At 37.6% G+C, this 21,951-nt stretch overlaps 1 protein-coding gene and 1 pseudogene across 1 annotated transcript in view; one reads left to right on the top strand and one right to left on the bottom strand.

The window, feature by feature from the left end:
- The window catches only part of NLN (neurolysin), a 107,979-nt gene that overhangs the window by 79,243 nt on the left and 6,785 nt on the right, over nucleotides 1-21,951 (bottom strand). The gene's annotated exons all lie outside the window — the stretch shown is intronic.
- Nucleotides 14,172-16,929, top strand: LOC123380666 (annotated as a pseudogene).

Genomic DNA, 21,951 nt, shown 5'->3' with positions numbered 1-21,951 from the left:
ACAACTTCCTGTTAGAATTTTATATATTATATTATATATCATACCATACAAAATCTCCTCAGGAATGAATGATAATTCAGTTTGGTGAACTCTTTCTTAAAATGTTAATGAGCCATTTTAAAAAAGAGAAAATGGAAATTTTGCGTTAGATTTTGGAATGTAATGGAAATAAGTTCTTATTCCCAAATTTCACTGTAAATAAATGAGAAGCGGCCTCTTCGAAGTAATTTTTTCCAAGAAATAGGAATTAAAATTAAAGATATTAGAAAGAGGGGTGCCTGGGTGGCTCAGATGGTTAAGGGCCTGACTCTAGATTTCAGCTCAGGTCATGATTTCATGGTTCATGAGATTGAGCCCCATGTCAGGCTCTGCACTGACAGTGTGAAGCCTGCTTACGACTCTCTCTCTCTCCCCTTCTCCCTACCCCCTGCCCCCACCGCCAAATAAATAAATAAACAAACATTTAAAAAACTGTAAGAAATAAACTGCTTAAGGTCATATGAAGAACTATGCGACACTAGAAATATTTGTACTATTGCTACTCTTGACAAATAGAACTTTTAGAGAAGGTTCAGATTACAAACTTGTAAGGAAGGAAATAGTAAAATATCAGGTTTTGAAAAATAAGAAACAGAAGATATTAGTCTTTCTCCTAATGTTTTATATAGGACAAGAGGTTTAATATTTACAGGTTTAAAAAAAAATTTTTTTTTAACGTTTATTTATTTTTGAGACAGAGAAACAGAGCATGAACAGGGGACGGTCAGAGAGAGAGGGAAACACAGAATCTGAACAGGCTCCAGGCTCTGAGCTGTCAGTCAGCACAGAGCCTGACGCAGGGCTCGAACTCATGGACCGCGAGATCATGACCTGAGCCAAAGTCGGACGCTTAACTGACTGAGCCACCCAGGTGCCCTATTTACAGGTTTTAAATGTGCTATAAATGAACATGAAAAGATTTCTCTTCTTAAATCCTTGAACTAACTTAAGTAAAGCCACCTGCAAATTAAAGCATCTGAAATCAAATGCTGTGTCACAAATGAAATGAAGACTTCCATAATAATTCATTAGTAAATGGCCTACCCACCCTCATGGAAAACCGCAATTCAAAAAAGACATTCTACTTTTATTTTTCTCTAGGAGGATGAATAAATTGCTTCTGGCACATTTAATTGGTGTTTGGGGTATACTTTTCAGAATTGGAAACCCTACTAAATTACTCAGGAGAGAGACTTTTCTCCACAGTACATTACTTAATACTTAGGCTTTTTTTTGGAGGGTGGTAATGATCTACAGATGGATATTTTGTTGAATGAATGAGGATGGCTAAATATTTATGCTAGGCCTAGCTAACAACTAGTTTGCTCTTCTTTGTAAACAATGGTTCAGCCACAAAGCGGTATTCATTTTTTTTTTTTTTACATGTGACAATGGTATTGTGATTATGTATCTTAGAAAAAGAATTTATCTTTTAGAGTTATATATAGGAATACTTATGACTAAAGTAATATAATGCTGGAAAATATTTTAAAATAATTGGAGGAAGAAGTATATGAAAAGTGATTGACCATGAGCTGACAATTTCGAAGCATGGTGAAGGAGGTTCATTTACCATTTTCTGACTTTGGTTTATGATTGAAAATTTACATAATAAAAAAATTAGTAACTTTTCATGTCCCAAGCTCTAGTTATTCTAAATTCAGACATGTTCTTAAAACCAGATGAATGGGGGTGACTGGGTGGCTCAGTTGGCTAAGCATCCAACTTCGGCTCAGGTCATGATCTCACAGCTCGTGAGTTCAAGCCCCGCATTGGGCTCTGTGCTGACAGCTCGGAGCCTGGAGCCTGCTTCCGATTCTGTGTCTCCCTCTTTCTCTCTGCCCCTCTGCCATTAGCGCTCTGTATCTCTCTGTCTTTCAAAAATGAATAAAGCCATTAAAAAAAAAAAAGATGAATGCAACATTAACATGAATTCAGTATATGAACTCATGCTGGCAAGCATATTAAAAGGGAAACTAGGGACACCCGGCTGGCTGAGCTGGTACAGAATACAACTCTAGATCTCAGGGTTGTAAGTTCAAGCGCCATGCTGGGTACAGAGATTGCTTAAAAATAAAATCTTAAAAAAATTAAAAAATAAAAGGGATACTAAATGGAGCAAACCTCAAAGGAAAACAAGAGCACAGGAATAAATATATTTGATGAGTAAATAAAGACTCACAAATTCACAGTGGGAAGGGGACTTAGAAACCAGCTAGTCTAAATCCTTTAATTTAGGATGCAGGCCAGTGAAGTTAAATCACGGGTAATCAACTATGGGTCTATGTGTCAGCATTTTACTTTCTTGCAGATATAATGAATGTTACATTATAAATGCATTGTTAGAGAAGATTCAAGGGATGTGGCTTTCAGTGTACCTAAAAACGTGTGGTCAACAATTCTGAGAACAGCTATGAGATGGCTGGCATGCTGCTTCATCCAGTTACAATTAAGCCTCTAGTTGCCACTTGGCCACTGCCAACCACTACTACCAGCACCATCGATAATAATAATGAAAATATTTATATAACAGACACTGTTTTAAGTGGTTTACAAATATTAATTCATTTAACACCCCCCCCAACACTGCGACAGAGATTACTGACATTTTGAGAGATGATGAAACGAAGGCACAGACAGATTAAATGACTTACTCAAGGTCACACTATTAGAAACGGCCAGTCACCCAGGCAGTCTTCCCCCACAGTCAGTGCTGTTCAGTACAATAGTCTATCACCAGTCACTAGGTCAATTCTGCCATTCTCTTGAAGTTACCCACAGCTCCTCAGTGCAACTGTTCTTTATTCTCTCCTGTCCTTGTTGGGAGACAGGCACAGAGATCATCAGAAAGCATGGCCTGTGTGGCTTTGTGTTGACAGAAGCCATATTCCAATTCTCCTGGTGGTGTGGCTTAGCAACCCCTAGAAGTCAACTGTTTGTACTTATGTGAGAAATAAGAAAATCAACAGACTATGTGAGAAAGAAAAAATAATGATGACACCTTGTATTTCTATGATACACGTACATTCTTAGCAAATTTTACCAAGAGAATAAAAATGACTTCAAGTTCTCTGCCTACAACAAAAGGGTACTCTTTAAAGCAGCAAAGAGTTTTCTCACCAATAAAAGATAAAAGGCAGGTTTTTAAAAAATTTCCTAACAAACATGAAAGATGAGTAATTACCAACCTCAGCTCCTTTAGATTTGGAAATCACATTGAAAGCAAAGGAAAGCACCTACTTGAATACAATACAAGGTCATTTTACTTACTTGTGAAGTCTCGTTATGTCTGTGTACTATGCTAAGTGTTTTCTATGCATTACCTTATTTAATCCTCACTCTAAAGATGAAGCGAAGGCAGAGAAATATTCAATTATTAAGTTCAGAGTCACACAGCTATGTAAGTGGCACATGTGTTATGTGAATCAGGCAATCTTATTCCAGAGTTTGAAACTTAACTATTTAGTAAGCTGCCTCTTCCAACCTGAAAATGCTATATAATTGTGGCTAAGTCAAGCTGCTGATTACCAGAATAACAAAATTTCAGAACAGGAGGTCATCCAGAATGATTCTGCTTTCTAGTGGAGCCCCAATGAGATCTGGTAAAGGGAGAATGGAAGGAGGAGGGGCATCCAAGATGATGACCATATTTCTGTTTTGCACAGGCATGAGTGAGAGCTAGAGGGCTCGGAGGAGAAGCAGATTAGAACGTTTCTTTTTTTTTCTTTTATCGCGGAAGGGTGGGAAGGCTGAGAAAATACAAGCTTTACAGGCATTCGATTTTAGAAGTATGATTTTAACACCAGTAAGCTATCCGAGGATAGATATGCAGTAGGCATTTGGAGCTCAGAAGAAAGTGAGTACAGAGCTAGCTGATAAAGATAAAAGATGGATATGTCTCCAAGGAATTTAATGGCTAGTATGACAGAGAAACATGTAAGGATTTAGCAAATACTGGGGCGCCTTGCTGGCTTGGTCAGTGAAGCGTGTTACTCTTGATCTCGGGATCATGAGTTCAAGCTCCACCTTTGGTGCAGAGATTACTTAAAAACAAAACTTAGGAAAAAAAGAATTTAGCGAATACTTATTGATCACTTAGGTGCACCAGTCAATATAGTATTGTAAACGTAATTAGAGTGTTACACCAAGATGTTACAGTCGGATAGAGGAACAATACTCAACTCAGACTGAGGAGTCAGAGAAAGCTTCCTGGAGAGGGGATATGAATAGGAATTACCTAGGCAAGGATGGAATAGGATGTGTGGAGAAGCCTAAAAGCAAGACAAGCATAGTGGAAAGACTAACAGAGGCCCACTTTCAATCACCGGATAGGTGATATTCTAGGAATTACAGCCAATTTGGAGGTTAGAAATGGGAATTAGAGAGAAGTAAGGCTGGAGAGGTTGATAGGCAAGACTGTGGAGTTTTTTTATGTCCTGCTAAAGAGCCTGATCTTTGCACTGTAGGCAATGGGACCTCCTGAGCAAGAGGGTAAGATCTGTAGTTTAGCCAAGCACTCTGGTAGCTGTGGGAGTTGTGGAAGTCAATTTTAGGAGGTAAAGGAGACCAGTTAGGAGGCTTCATGAATCCAGATGGACAATGAGAATTAAAAGTGGGAGAGTAGGAGTGGGAGCTAAAACGACAAATTCAAGGAATATTCAAGTAGTAAAACTGGCAGGACTTTGTGAAAGACAGGATGTCATAGTTTGTAGTTTGGTTGAGAGTGTGGATGGTAGCATTAGTGATGACACACAGAGCATTTACCACTGCAAATGGAAACTGCAACAGCAAGACAAGGCTGGGAGAAATATACTAGGTAAGTTTTAGACACGTTGCTTTTTGAGTGCCTATAAGATATGCCAGGGTGTGGAAGCATGGTGATTTTGGCAACTAGACATAAACCTGATGACTAGGACAAGACCCTGGGGCAGGAGACAAAGATAGAGATGTCTTCAGATGTCCTATTCCTAGAATGGACTGGGACATCTCGGAAAGCATGCAGATTAAGAACAGTGGGATTAGTGTGGAAAAGTAGGGAGAGGAAAAGACTGCAAACTAGCTGGATGGGGGAAAGTTTCAGACAGGACAGTACGTGTGGAAAAGACTTCATACATGTAGGCTCAAAGAAAGGAGATTTTAAAAAGAGCTTTACAGCAGACATTGAGAAGAGAAACTTGAGAAAAACTATCACTAGAGGGGCCGGTATCAGTAAAAAGAAGCTTGAAAAAAACTTCAGGAATGCTCATAGTAGAGAAAATTAGGAATTTGTTTCTCTGGAAGTCAAGACTGTGTGGCCAATAGTGTAAATGTTACATAAAGACTAAGTAAGGCAAGGCAGGCAGGACTGTAAAGTATATACCTGATGGCAACTAACACCAAAGACTTATCGTGTCATCTGATAAGTGACTCTTTCCTCTCTTACTCTTTAGCAGCCACATGAACCGGCTTCATACTGAATCTGGTAACAACTAAAGGTTCTGAGTTTTTTCCTATGTGCTGCTCTTATGTGATTGTGCTCTCATCTAGGTGTGATTTGTTTAAAAAGAGAGTTCATATTTAGTATCATTAAGAATCTCCTTATTAGAATGGTGTTCTAGAGGTATCGGGCTGGCTCAGGAGGTCAAGCATCTGACTTCGGCTCAGGTCATGATCTCACCGTTCATGAGTTCCAGCCCCGTGTCGGGCTCTGTGCTGACAGCTCACAGCCTGAAGCCTTCTTCGGATTCTCTCTCCTCTCCCTGCCCCTCCCCACTCATGCTCTGTTTGTCTCTCTCTCTCTCTCAAAAATAAATAAAAACATTAAACAAATAAAAAAAAATAATGGTGTTCTAGTGAGCTGAGATCCCCTGGAACTTGAAGTTTTCACCTTTACTTAGAGTCATCTGAAAACTTTATCAATAGGTCATCGGTATCCTCTCCCAGTCACTAATAAAGCCTTTGTGACTTTCAATAACCACATACAGTCAGTCTTATTATCCAAATCCTTAGGACTACTTTTTTCTACCTTAAATGGAAGGGAGGAAATTATAAGTCACTATGTACTCAGGTGGTATCAAGCATTGTGCTACATGTGTTCATGTACATTAATTCCTGAAATCTTTACAAAAATTATGGCAGGTAGCTAATATTATCTCTAATTTAGGGTTGAAGAAACAGGTTCTGTGAGATTAGGCAAGCATATGAAACCAGGTCTGCCCTATAGATTGCACATTCTCTTTTTTTTCTCTTTTCCTTCCTTCCTTCATTCCTTTCTTCCTGGTATCATCTACATATACTGAGATTTGTTTTTTCCAGTTTTGTTGAGACATAATTTATATATAACATTATATAAGTTTAAGTTATAGCACATTTTCTTTCTTGGAGTCATTTCATTAGTCTTTAGCATGTTTGCCTTGGACATTCAGCTTACTCAATATGGCTATTTCTAGATTCTGATAGTCTAGAGATAAGAGAACACCCTCTTTTAAACTTCATATGTCCAAATCCTACCACCCTTCAAGGATCAGTTATGACCTTGTCCTTCCCTTTTATCTTGGAACTAATCTCTCACTCCCCTGAACTCCCATATCAATTTCTCTATTACTCTGACCCTTGTATTCTAATTATTTATGTATGTGCCTTATCCCATACATAGTATCACATTTATGTATGTGTTTTATGACCCTTAGCAGGCTGTGTTGCCTTGGCCTTTTAAGAAAACTCAAGGGGCACTTGGGTGGCTCAGGTGGTTAAATGGCCAACTCTGGATTTTGGCTCAGGTCATGATCTCACTGTCATGGGATCAAGCCCTGAGTCAGGCTGTGTACTAAATGTGGAGCCTGCTAGGGATTCTCTCTCTCCCTCTCTGCCCTTCTCCCGCTCATGCTCTCTTTCTAAAAATAAATAAACTTAAGAAAGGTCAAAATAGGACATAGCCTTTATAAAATCTACTTCTGCACTTACTGTATAAGTATTCTTGAGGCTAGCATTCATTGGACTTACTCAATTTCTCTTATACAATAAATCTACATGATAAATTTATCACCCGAACAGTACCAGGAAAAACTGTGTTCTTGATATTTCTTAACTAGATATATTCCCTTTGCTCTTACTGCCAGAAAGCTTTCAGTAAAACTCTGGACCCAAATAAATCAACAAGGCTGAAATCCTAATGTTCTTTTTGATTTTTTGTCTAATATTCTTTTCCTTTTATTCTATTAATGTGTATTTAAAAAAATTTTTTTTTCAATGTTTATTTATTTTTGGGACAGAGAGAGACAGAACATGAACGGGGGAGGGGCAGAGAGAGAGGGAGACACAGAATCGGAAACAGGCTCCAGGCTCTGAGCCATCAGCCCAGAGCCCGACGCGGGGCTCGAACTCACAGACCGCGAGATCGTGACCTGGCTGAAGTCGGACGCTTAACCGACTGCACCACCCAGGCGCCCCTTAATGTGTATTTTTAAGGTGACCAATCACAAAGTAATTCTGGTAAAGAGACGACCACGAAAAGATTTCAACAAGCAAATAACGCCAACCTAGGTGCTTTGCTTTACACATCTATTCTTGTGGGATTTAGCAGTTCATGGCATATAGTAACTGTACTCAGTTGATATTTGTGGCACGAGTGAATAAAGATTTTGAAGTTATATACAGGTTTCAATTAGCCACATTCTACTACCCACCATTCCTGTCATTTTACAATTTTTCAGTGTCATTAAGAAGATTTTTGATGAGCTGTTATACACTTTAGTGAGTAGCCTTGTGTCCTTTTTGTCATGCTAAGCAAGTTTTTCGTGTTTTTACTTCTTCTCAGCTACCTCTGTGCGTGGAAGTATAGTACCTGCAGCACAGGGTCTAGATCTAGCAGAGCAGGCATGAGATGTGTTCCAGAATGGGAACCCATCATCATGGCTTCTTTGGGTTCTCCGGGGTACTTTTTCCACCAGATGGGGCAAACTGCATGTCATTACCTTCTTGGTCTGACCGATAAGTACTTTCGCTGCATACGTCCAAAACAGGATTATGTTCTGTTCAGTGCCACGTTTCACCAGCCCCAACCAACTTCCAAATCACACAAGTCCAGAGACTCTGGCTTCCGTGTCCTCAGCTGACCTCAGGCTCACACATGAGAAGTTTGCCTTCTGTTCTTTCTCAGCTTGGTTGCTTCTGACCCAGTACTTCAGAGGCTGGCACCTCCCCTGATCTCTTCAGTATCCAAGTTGACATATTTAGAATGAGCCTTGCTCCCAGAGTATTTATTACATTAGACTATTACTCTTCAGACCCATTAACTAAGTCTATAGGGTACCAAGTCACTGTGTGAATATCCTAGTGATGATAAGAGAATATGACCAATATTCTTTTAATATGGCTTTTAATATATGGCTTCTCTTCTCTCATACCCACCCAGCATGTACTAAAAATATATCCATGTACTAAAAATATATACCCAGCATGTATATATTTGTTGGTTAAGTTTGCTTCCTATTGCATATTACTCTACTCTGTAATTTCTTATCACAAAACTAGGTCTAAATTAAAACTTAGACATAGTACTTTCCCCTGGCAACTGTGTTTTGGGTAAAGAAATTTGCAAGGTTTAAATATTTACTTTCTACTTTTACCTGTCCTTGTCATATCAAATTGCCAAATCCAGGCCTATACTCCTTATATATCAGCAACGAATGCTGAATTTTCAGTTATTACCACTGATGACAACTTTCCATTCATTCATTCAAAAAAAATGTATTTAGTAAGCATCTATCATGTAAACAACACCAGGTTAAGTGTTGGAGATACAGTAACAAACAACAACAAAAAAGGTTCCTGATCTCAGAAAACTTGTCAACTAGAGAGGAAGGCAAACAATACTACTAATATGTGTGCTCTGGAAATACAGTATTCAAAGGGACCAAATTTAGTAGGAGTCAGGTAAGTTCGTTCCGAGGAAGTACAAAGTGAGCTGATATTAACAGCACCTATTACAATCTAACTACTTTAGAGATTTGATTACTATCTGACTCCTTGAGCAGAGTGAGGGCAGGAACCCATGTGAGCCGGGATAGTTTCTTTTTTCTTCTTGATTAAGCTTAAAAATTTTTTTTTTTATTTTTTAAAAAAAATTTTTTTTTTCAACGTTTATTTATTTTTGGGACAGAGAGAGACAGAGCATGAACGGGGGAGGGGCAGAGAGAGAGGGAAACACAGAATCTGAAACAGGCTCCAGGCTCTGAGCCATCAGCCCAGAGCCTGACGTGGGGCTCGAACTCACGGACCGCGAGATCATGACCTGGCTGAAGTCGGACGCTTAACCGACTGCGCCACCCAGGTGCCCCTAAGCTTAAAATTTTAAATTCCAGTATAGTTAACATACAGTGTTATACTAGTTTCAAGTGTACAATATAGTGATTCAGCAATTCTATACATTACTCACTGCTCATCAGGATAAGTATATACTTGATCCCCTTCACCCATTTAAGTCATCCCCCCATCCACTTCCCCTCTGGTGACCATGAGTTCATTCTTTCAAGTTAAGAATCTATTTTTTTGGTTTGGCTCTTTTTTTCCTATTGTTCATTTGTTTCTTAAATTCCACATATGAGTATAATCATATGGTATTTGTCTTTCTCTGACTGACTTATTTCACTTTGCATTATACTCTCTAGCTCCAAGGGATAGTTTCTTTCTTGTCCACAGCTGTCTTCTCAGTTTAGCACAGCACCTACCATGGATAAAATACACTATGTGTTCTGAGTGGAAATCAAATGGAATGTATCTAGAATGTATAAATACTGCTCAAATCCAATATGAAAAAATAAACAACCTAATAGGAAAATAGACAAAAGATACCACAGGCATAAAATACAAATGGCAAATAAACATGAAAATACACTCTAACTCATTAGTAAACATGGCAATACATACAAAACCCAAGAGATACCATTTTACACCAAGAGCTGCTAAGGATGGAGTATCAATGGCTATACATGAATACTATACAGGAAGAGGGAGTAAATTAGTATTACCACTTTGGGAAAAAATTGGACATCATTTGGTAAAGTAGAGAATGCACAGATCCTACAAGAGAGCGATTTTTCTCTTAGGCCTATATTCTTGCACATATGTATCAGGAGAATTACAAGAATACTCATAGCAATATTGTTTATAATAGCAAATAACTGGGAATAACCTAAATACTCACCAACAAGACAATAGATAACAAATTTTGGAATGGTCACCCAGGTAAAGATCTTAACAGCAGTAAAAATGAACCACAGCTATGTAAAACTAGTTTCATCAAGTGAAACTAAACCATATATTGCTAAGGGAAACATAGATTTGTGTTATGACATTATAAAGAAAAGGAACAGGACTATAAATGTAAATTCAGGACAGTGGTTATCTTTGGAATAAGGAGAAGAGATATGGTCAGAAAGGGGCACATAAAAGACTTAAAAGGTACTAGACGTATCATTTTAGATATACAGATACTCTTTTTTCATTCTTTTAACTGTAGATATATACATATTTTGTGTATAATACTTCGTAATAACTTTTAAGATGAATGACAAGTATTAGCCAGGCTGTGGAAAGGTAGGGAAAGAGAAGAATGTTTCAAATAAGGGATCTGCTGTGTTAATTTAAGAAGAGGAGGTAAAGACATGAACTATCTGCCGAAAACAATGAGTTCCCTGAGTGAGAGGAAAAGCTGGAACAGCTTAGTGGTCAGACTGTACAGGGATTTATAAAGCAATCAAAGAGTTTTGATTTTATCCTAGGGTTAAGGGCAAACTAAAGAATTTTAAACTGGAGTATGAATGTCACATTTGGATTGCATAAAGATCTCTGTTTTCATAAGGAAAGTATATTAATAGGAAGCAAAAACTGAGGCTGTGACTCATGATGAGGATTTGGGTCATAGGGGTGGTAATGCAAATAGAGAACAGAGAAAGACTTTAAACCTGGTAATTGATGAAAAAGGTAGAGACAGAAAAAGGCCAGGGACAGCTCCCAGACTTTTGACTTCAGTAAATGTTAACATTTGTTGAGACAGAGAACAATGGCAAAAACAGATTTATAAGATTTGTAAATCTGGTTTAGGATAAAGAGATACTGAAATTAAACAATAACATAACAAGTGCTCAATAAATATTTATAAAATGAAAATGACTGAATGTAAGACTTCTAAAAGGAATTACACAATTGGTAGTTGGAATCTAATATTCATTGATTTCTCTTTCACATAAATAATTTGTGCTTCTCTATGTTGTACCATGGTATAAAAGAATTCCTAAGAAAAATGAAATCTGAAAGTCATATATATGTATAAATTGCAGTGTTACAATGAGAAGGTCTAATAATGTAGCCCTTACTGTATGAATGTTATGCAGTATAGCAATCAGACTATAACTAAAAGTTGTGATTATTTCAGTCACTACAACCATACTTAAGATGTGGGGCAGGAAAACCCAGAAGAACCCACCAAAAAGTTGCTAGAACTGATAAACGAATTTAGTAAAGCTGAAGAATACAAAATCAACATACAGCAATCTGTTGTACTTCTTACACTAGTGATGAAAGAGCAGAAAGAGAAATTAAGAAAACAGTTCCATTTAAAATTGTACCCAAACCAGTAAGATATGTAGGAATAAACCTAATCAAAGAAGTGAAAGACCTGTACTCTGAAAACTATAAAAAACTGATGAAAGAAACTGAAAATGACACCAAGAAATGCAAAGGCATTCCATGCTTATGGATTGAAAGAACAAGTATTGTTCAAATGTGTATACCACCCAGAGCCAACCGCACATTTAATGCAATATCTATCAAAATACCGACAGTATTTTTCACAGAACTAGGATAAATAATTCTAACATTTTATGGAACCACAAAAGACCCTGAATAGCTAAAGCAACCTTAAAAAAGAGAAGTGAAGCTGGAGGAATCACAATTCTGGACTTCAAGTTATATTACAAAGCTGTAATAATCAAAACAATATGGTACTGGCACAAAAATAGACACATAGATCAAAAGAACAGAATAGAAAACCCAGAAATGAGCAGTTTGGGATGCCTGGCTGGCTCAGTCAGTAGAGCATGCAACTGTTGATCTCCAGATTGTAAGCTGGAGCCCCATGTTGGATAGGGAGATTACTTAGAAATAAAATCTTAAAAAACAACAACAACACAGAAATGAATTCACAACTATATGGCCAATAATATTCGATAAAGCAGGAAAGAATATCCAATGGGAAAAAGAATGTCTCTTCAACAAATGGTGTTGGAAAAACTGGACAGCAACATGCAAAAGAATGAAATCAAGCCACTTTCTTACACCACACACAAAAATAAATTAAAAATGGATTAAAGATGGGAATACAAGCTGGTGCAGCCACTCTGGAAAATAGTATGGAGGATGCTCAAAAAATTTAAAATAGAACTACCCTACAATCCAGCAATTGCACTACTAGGTATTTATCCAAGGGATACAGGTATGCTGTTCCGAAGGGACACAGGCACCCCAATGTTTATAGCAGCACTATCAACAACAGCCAAAGCATGGAAAGAGCCCATTCATTGATGGATGAATGGATAAAGAAGATGTGGTATATACATACAATGGAGTATTACTTGTCAATCAAAAAGAATGAAATCTTGCCATTTGCAACTATGAGGATGGAACTAGAGGGTATTATGCTAAGTGAAATGAGTCAGTCAGAGAAAGACAAGTATCATATGACTTCACTCATATGAGGACTTTAAGACACAGAACAGATGAACATAAGGGAAGAGAAGCAAAAATAATGTAAAAACAGGGAGGGGACAAAACATAAGAGACTCTTAAATATGGAGAACAAACAGAGGGTTACTGGAGGGGTTGTGGGAGGGGGGATGGGCTAAATGGGTAAGGGGCACTAAGGAATCTACTCCTGAAATCATTGTTGCACTATATGCTAACTAATTTGGATGTAAATTTAAAAAAAATAAAATAAAAAAAAATTGAAATCCCACACACAAAAAATGGATTAAAGACCTAAATGTGAGACCTAAAACCTTAAAAACTGTAGAAGAGAACACAGGCAGTAACTTCTTTGACATCGGCTGTAGCAAACTTCTTTCTAGATATGTCTCTGGAAACAAGGGAAACAAAAGCAAAAAAACATATTGGAAACTAAAAAGCTTCTTTACAGTGAAGCAAACAGTCAATAAAACTAAAAGGTAACCTATACAATGGAAGAATATATTTGAAAATGACATATCTGATAAAGGGTTAGTATCCAAAATGTATAAATAACTTATCAAACTCAACATCCAAAAAACAAATAATCCAATTAAAAAATGGGCAGAAATTTGCAACGACATGGATGGAACTAGAGTGCATTATGCTAAGTGAAATAAGTCAGTGAAAGATAAATACCATATGATGTCACTCATATGTGGAATTTAAGAAACATATGTGGAAATTAAGAAACAAAATAGATGAACATAAGGGAAGGGAAGGAAAAATAATAAATATAATGATAGAGAGGGAGGCAAACCATAAGAGTCTCTTAAATATAGACAACAAACTGAGGGTTGTTGGAGGGGTATTGGGTGTGGGGGATGGGTTAAATGGGTGATGGTAATTAAGGAGGGCATTGTGATAGGCTTTGTGTGCTATATGTAAGTGATGAATCACTAAATTCTACTCCTGAAACCAATACTACACTATGTTAATTAACTTAAATTTTAGAAAAGTATTCAAAGAAAAAAAATTTTTTAAATGGGCAGATGGCATGAATAGACATTTTCCAAAGAAGACATACAGATGGTCAACAGACACATGATGGTCAACATCATTTATCATCAAGGAAGTGCAAAATATAAACTACAATGAGATATCATCTCACACCTATCAGAATGGCTAAAATTAACAACACAAGTCTGGGTGGCTCAGTCAGTTAAGTGTCTGACTTCAGCTCAGTTCATGATCTCAAGGTTCTTGAGTTTGAGCCCAGCACGGGGCTCTATACTGACAGTGAAGAACCCACTTCAGATCCTCTGTCTCCCTCTCTCTCTGCCCTTCCCCTGCTCTCTCTCTCTCTCTCAAAAATAAAAGAAAAAAAAACCATTAAAAACATTTAAAAAAAGAAACCACAGGTGTTGGCAAGGATGTGGCCAAAGGGGAAGCCTTTTGCACTGTGGTGGGAATGCAAGCTGGTAAGTCACTCTGGAAAACAGTATGTAGGCTCCTCAAAAAGCTAAAAATAGAACTACCCTATGATCCAGCAATTGCACTACTGGATATTTATCAAAGGAATACAAAAACACTAATTCAAATTGATACATGCACCCTGATGTTTATAGCAACATTATCTACAATAGCCAAATTATGGAAACAGCTCAAGTGTCCAATGAGGGATGAATGGAATAAGAAGATATGGGGTATGTGTGTGTGTGTGTGCATGTATGTATATGTCATATATATATATATACACACACACACATATATATATGTAATATTCCTTTGCATTATATCATTGTATATATTATATATATCATCATATATATACATACATATAAATGAATATAACTCAGCTATAAAAAAGAATAAAATCTTTCCATTTGCAACGACATGGATGGAGCCAGAGAGCATTATGCTAAGTGAAATAAGTCAGAGAAAGACAAATACCATATGGGTTTCATTCATAGGTAGAATTTAAGAAACAATACAAACGAACAAAGGAAAAAAAAAATACAAATGAACAAAGGGAAAAAAAAACAAAGGGGAAAAAGAAATGAACAAAGGGGAAACAGATTCTTAACTATAGAGAACTGATGGTTACCAGAGGGAAAGGAGGTGGAAAGATGGGTAAAATAGGTGACTAGGATTAAGGAGAGCTCTTGTTGTGATGAGCACCAGGTGTTGCATGGAAGTGTTGAATCACTATATTGTACACCTGAAACTAATACTAGACTGTATGTTGACTAACTGGAATTTAAACTAAAAGGTAAGAAAGCAAGAAGGAAGGACGAAAGGAAGGAAGAAAAAAAGAGGGGTGCCTGGGTGGCTCAATTGGTTAAGTTTCTGACTTTGGCCCAGGTTATGACTTCATGGTCAGTGAGTTCGAGCCCAGCTTCAGGCTCTGTGCTGACAGCTCAGAGCCTGGAGCCTGCTTCAGAATCTGTGTCTCCCTCTCTCTCTGCCTTTCCCCTGCTCACACTCTGTCTCTTTCTCAAAAAAAAAAAAAAAAAAAAAAAAAAAAGAAAGAAAAAAGGATTAAAGGGGAAAAAAAAGGGTTCATCTCTTTCTGTATGAATATGCATTTATTTATTCAAAAAAAGCCCTCCTTTCCCCTACTACAGTACTGCACACCAAATATTATAATAGTTGTCAAGTATGTATTAAGTTTATTTCTAGACTCTGTTCCTTCATCTATTTTTCTATTCTTGCACCAATACAAAACTGTGTTTTGTTCTTTTTAAATTTTTTTTAAATGTTTTTATTTATTTTTGAGACAGAGAGAGAAAGAGCATGAGCGGGGAAGGGGCAGAGAGAGAGGGAGACACAGAATCTGAAGCAGGCTCCAGGCTCTCAGCTGTCAGCACAGAGCCTGACGCGGGGCTCAAACTCACAGACTGTGAGATCCTGACCTGAGCTGAAGTCGGACGCTTAACCAACTGAGCCACCCAGGCACCCCTTGTTTTGTTTTTGAATGACTGTAGCTTTGTAATACCTTGGTATTTAGTAGCTTAAATCCTCTAACTTGTTATTTTTCAAGTTTGTGTTTTGCTATTCTTGGCCCTTTATGTTTCCATTTTAAATTTTAGACAATGCATGTCAATTTCCACAAAAAGTTCTTCTGGGATTTTGATTGGGATTTTATTGAATCTAAAGGTTAAATTAGGGGAAATCGACAATTCTGCATTAAGTAGTCCACCTTTCTGTGCTACCCAGGGAGGGGTTGATACCATGTTGTTTTGTGTTCCCGTTGTAACTTAAAGGGAAACTTTCACAATGTCCGGAGCCCTGATGTCCTACAAGTGAAGGAGGAGAATATCCTCAAATTCCTTGCAGCAGGAACTCACTTAGGTGGTACCAACCTTGACTTCCAGATGGAACAGTGTATCTACAAAAGGAAAAGTGATGGTATCTACATCATAACTGAAGAGAACCTGGGAGAAGCTTCTGTTGGCAGCTTGTGCCATTGTTGCCATTGAAAACCCTGCTTGATGTCAGTGTCATATCATCCAAGAATACTGGCCAGCGAGCTGTGCTGAAGTTTGCTGCTGCTACTGGAGCCACTCCTATTGCTGACAACTTCACTCCTGGAAACTTCACTAACCAGATCCTGCAGCCTTCCAGGAGCAGGGACTTCTGGTGCTTACTGATTCCAGGGCTGACCACCAGCCTCTTACAGAGGCATCTTATATTAACCAGCCTACCATCGCTCTGTGTAACAGACTCTCCTCTGTGCTATATGGACATCACCATAGCATCCCTTGCAACAAGGGAGCTCGCTGAGTGGGTCTGATGCAGTGGATGCGTGTCACCATTTCCCGTAAACACCCATGGGAGGTCAATGCCTGATCTCTACCTCTACAGATACCCTGGAGAGATTGAAAAGAGCAGGCCACTATTGAAAATGCTGTGACCAAGGAGGAATTTCAGGGTGAATGGACTGCTCCTGCTCCTGAGTTCACTGCTACTCAACCTGAAGTCGTAGGCTGGTCTGAAGGCCTGCAGGTGCCCTCTATGTCTATTCAGCAGTTTCCCACTGAAGACTGAAGACTGGAGCACTTAATCTGCCACTGAAGATTGGTCAGCAGCTCCTGCTGAGGCCACTGAATGGGTAGGAACAACTACTGACTGGCCTTAAGCTGCTCTTTCCCAAAGGCAAACAAAATGGAAATAAGGTGGACAGAAAATAGTTTCTATCTTCAGTAGTCCAATCCCAAACTGACATCTCCTTTCATTTACTTGGATCTTTTGTTTTAGATCTGTTTTTTAGAACTTGCTTTTTATTTACTTAGACTTTTATTCTTTTCACAAATGTTTTGTAGTTTGCTGATGTTTTATATTTTTTGATTTGTTCCTAGATATTTAAAGTTTTTAATTCTATTTTTACTTATATAATTTGAAAATTTCACTTTCCGATTGTATCTTGCTAAGGAATAGACCTATAATTCAATTTGTATGTTGATCTTATGTCCATGGATATAAAACATTCATTCTAATATTTTATCCTTTGCATTTTCTATACTCACAATTATGTCATTGCAAAAAAATGACAGTTTTATTTCTTCCTTTCCAATCTTTCCATCTTTTTTTTTTTCTTAAATTATTGCACTGGCTGAACCCTCAAGGACAACATTGAATATACATAGTAAAAACGGTCATCTCTGCCTCATTCCTGATCTCAGGCAGGCTTTTTAAAAGTAATTTTACTACTATGTATGAAGTTTCACATAGGCTTAAAAAATATATACTTTATGAAGTTAAAGAAGTCCTTCTATTCTTGGTTTTGCAATTTTTTTTAAATTATGGATGGGTATTAAATTTTATCAAATTTTTTTTATGCATCTCGCATAATAATCACGTGATTTTTCTCCTTTATTCCATTAATTGGTTAATTTCATGGATTGATTTTCTAATTTTTTCAAACTTACAAAAGCCCACTGGTTTTTCCTTGTAGTGTCCTCTTGAATTTGTGGAATGAGGGTTTGTAGTCTCATAAAATTAGTTAGGAAGTATCGACTATTTTTTGCTTCTTTGGAAATGATTATGTATGACTGGTATTATTCCTTAGATATTTGGAAGAATTCACTGCTGAAGCCATATGGGTCTAGAGTTTTCTTTGTGGAAAATCTTTCAATACAAAAATAGTTTCTTTAATAAATAAAAGATTTTCTCTTTTGGTGTCCATCTTAATGTTATATTGTTCAAATAATTCTTCCATTTATCTAAATTTTCAAATATATCGGCAAACACTTCTTTATACTCTCATCTTTGACCATCTGTACAATCTTTAGTGACATTCCTCATTTTAATCCTTTTATTGATGTATATGTATTCCCTCATTTTTCTTGCTAACCTAAGTCAATCGATTTTATCATGTTTTTAAGGGACAAACTTTGGCTTTGTTGAATTTCCCTATTGTGTGTTTGTTTTCTGTATCATTGCTTTTTGCTTTTTATTATTGCCTTCTTTCTATTTTCTTTGGGTTTAAACTGCTGTTCCCTTTCTGGCTTTCTGAGATAAAAACTCAAATCTTTCTTCTTTGCTAATGTATTTAAAGATAATTTTTTTTCCTGAATACTACATAAGCTATGTAATAGACTGCAAAAATATCTATAAAATTTTCCTATCTCTGTCAGCATAACCTACTGTAATATAATTCAGCAGTTTTTTTCTTCTAAGTAATAAAAATTTTTTTTTTAGTAATCTCTACACCCACTGTGGAGCTCAAACTCAGGACCATGAGATCAAGAGTTACACGCTCTTCCGACTGAGCCAGCCAGGTGCCCCACAGCAGTTTTTTTCCATCAAGAGTTATCTCCACCCTTGAGTCTAGGTTTGACCACTGGACTTGCTTTAGTCACAAGATACTAGCAAATATAAAACAGAGACTTGTAATGCTTTTAAGCATTGGAACTTGTCTTCTTTTGTTGTGCTTGGAAACTTGGGAAGACCAGGTAAATGAGAGGAATGTTTCTGTAAATATTTTTGTAGCTACATCCTTATGTATGGTGTGGCATACTCAAAGCATAAAAAACCTACTCCTAAAGAGGAAGCCTTTTGCACTGCTGGTGGGAATGCAAACTCGTGTAGCAAGTCTGGAAAACAGTATGGAGGTTCCTCAATAAAAATAGAGGGGCGCCTGAGTGGCTAAGTCAGTTAAGTGTCCAACTATTGATTTTGGCTCAGGTCATGATCTCACAGTTTGTGAGTTCGAGCCCCACAATGGGCTCTGTGCTGATGGTGCAGAGCCTGCTTGAGAGTCTCTCTCTCTCTCTCTCTCTCTCTCTCTCTCTCTGTCACTCACTCAAAATAAATAAATAAACCTTAAAAAAATTTTTTTAAGTTAAAAATAGAGCTACCCTGTGACCCAACAGTTGCATTACTAGGTATATTTACTCAGAGAATACAAAAATACTAATTCAAAGGGATACATGCACTCTGCTGTTTATAGTAGCATTATCTACAAAAGCTAAGGTATGGAAACAGCCCAAGTATCTATTGACTGAAGAATGGATAAGGAAGCTGTTGTATTGTGTGTTTGTGTATGTGTGTGAAAATATGTATATATACACATATAATATATATGTATACACACACAATGGAATATTACTCAGCCATAAAAAAGAATAAAATCTTGCCATTTCCAATGACATGGATGGAGCTAGAGTGTATTATACTAAGTGAAGTAAGTCAGTCAGAGAAAAACAAATACTATATGAATTTCACTCATGTGGAATTTAAGAAACAAAACAAACGCGCAAAGGGGGAAAAAAAACGGAGAGGCAAACCAAGAAACAGACTCTTAACTACAGAGAACAAATTGATTGTTACCCTAAAGGTGGTGGGGGGGGGGACAGGAAGAAAAAATAAAAGATGTGAAGCAGAAAAAGAATTTTCCTCTTAGTCTTGAGGTTAAATACGATTAGGTATCAAAGACACCAGCTATGTGTGGCTTGGAAATAGAAGGATATCCTTTTGAGTGCCAAGTAGGTGGAATGGGATAGGATCTTCCAATGTACACTGAGGTAATCAGAAACCCCAATTTTGTAAGCTGGAGTTTCTCATACTTCCTTCAGTTTATGTTGATTTTCTTTTGGTTTCACTTAATAATTAGAAAAGTCATTTCAAAAAAGTCAATATTCATGATAGATAAAGGTTTCAAATATGCAAAATGAAACATAAAAGTACTAGAAGAAAAGTCAGGTGATTTAAAAAAATTCTAATCTTGGGGTAGAAGGACATTCTAGGCACATGACCAAAGGCAGACGTCATTAAAAAAAAACAAACAAAAAACTGATATACTTGATTACATAAAAATTTTAACTTGTGTAGAACAAAAAGCGGGAACAATCCACCCCACAATTCAAAGACTAAAAAAAAAATTAAAAAAAAATTGCAACATTTATGAAGGGCTATTACAAATTAATACTCTGAATTTAAAAACCTCCAAAATCCAACCAGGTAATTCACAAACATGAAAATAATAGCTAACATATATAGAGCTTTGATGTGCCGATATTATAGACCAAATGCTAAAATGACCTCCATTTCACCCCTCTATGCACCTATGACTTCTTACAATTTTGAGTTTGCTGCTCCTCCCATCAGGATACAGTCTGTCTTTGGGAGTTGCTCTGGCCAGCATAATGTGGCATAGTTGATGGTACTCCAGTTTGAGCCTAAGCTTCAGGAGGCCTGTATACACTTCCACTCTCATGGAACCCTGCCATCGCCATAAGAACAAGTCAGAATTAGCCTCTTGGAGGATGAGAGAGAATGTGAAAGAGAGCCAAACGGCCCCAACTTTTGCCATCCCAGATCCCCAAATATATGACGCAGCTCAGCCAAGATCAACAGAGCTGCCTACACAATCCATGGCTGATAGGTGGAATGATCCTGGTCAAGACCAGAAAAACTGCCCTGCAAACACAACGTGTGTCAGCAAACATAAACATTTATCACTATACTCCCAAGATTTGGTTTGCTACATAGCATTATTTTGGCAATAGTAATGGATATAGTCAAGTAATGTTCAAAGTACTCTATATTTATTTACTCTCAATCTTAAACAGGTGATATGAGATAATAGCGAATATATATTGGTCTCTGCCCCTGATTCTTGGCAATGAGCTCCTAAAAACCTTATTACTTCCTAAGTGATAAGGGCACTAGGATCATCTTTTGTTGTAATATTTGGTTTCTGACGCTGGTTCCCGACACAGGGCTCCTGAAAGCCTTGAAATGTCCTGGCTGATAGGAGTGTCTTTTGTTCTGATGAAGTGACTGGATAGGCTCCTAGATGAGGGCTGGTCACCAAAAAGAGCCATGATTAGAAGATTGAAATTTTTAGCCTTCCCTCCCATTCTCTTGAGAAGGGAGAAGGGCTGAAAATGGAATTAACGACATATCATGCCTACCTCATGAAACCTCCATCAAAATCCCAATAATAAGGGGTTTGGAGAGCTTCTAGTTTTGGTGAACACAGCCATGTTCCAGGAGGATGATGCACCCCAACTTCAAAGAGACAGAAGCTCCTGTGCTCAGACCTCAGTATCTCTTCATCTGCATCCTTACAATAATGTCCTTTAACTGGTAAACATGTTTCCTGAGTTCTGGGAGCTACTCTAGCAAATTAATTGAACCCAAGGAGGGAGTCATGGGAACCTGAGACTTATAGCCAATAGGACAGAAGCAGTGGAAACAACATGGACTTGCAATTGGCATCTGGAGTTGGGTTAGCAGACTTGTGGAGCCAGCCCTTAACCTGGGGGATCTGATGGTATCTCCAGGTAGACAGTGTCAGAATTAAGTTAAAATGTAGGACACCCAGCTGGTGAGGCAGAGAATTGCTTGCTGTGGAGAAAACTTCCACACACATTTGGTGACCTAATTGTCATAAGCCAAAAGTTCTGTGTGAGTAGTAAAAGGCCTCCTAGGAGAAGGAACAACTGTTTTTCTAATACAGATGAGTACAATTTTTCCCTCTCTTATCTCATCTCCTGTACTCCACTCCAGTCACAATGGCCTCTTCGAGTTCTCAAACACATCAGGCACAACACCAGCTTCTCACTGAGCCCTCTCCTGTAAACTCACCAATACTAAATACCCATCTATCCTGCTTTATTTTTTGCCCCCTAGCACATTTTCCCATTTAACATATGCTGTATTTTCCTTATCTGTCTTTCCCATTAGAAAGAACATAAGCTCCAC

The sequence above is a fragment of the Felis catus genome, chromosome A1 (genome assembly GCF_018350175.1).
Source record: "Felis catus isolate Fca126 chromosome A1, F.catus_Fca126_mat1.0, whole genome shotgun sequence".
NCBI lineage: Eukaryota > Metazoa > Chordata > Mammalia > Carnivora > Felidae > Felis > Felis catus.
This window is presented reverse-complemented; position numbering and strand designations above follow the sequence as displayed.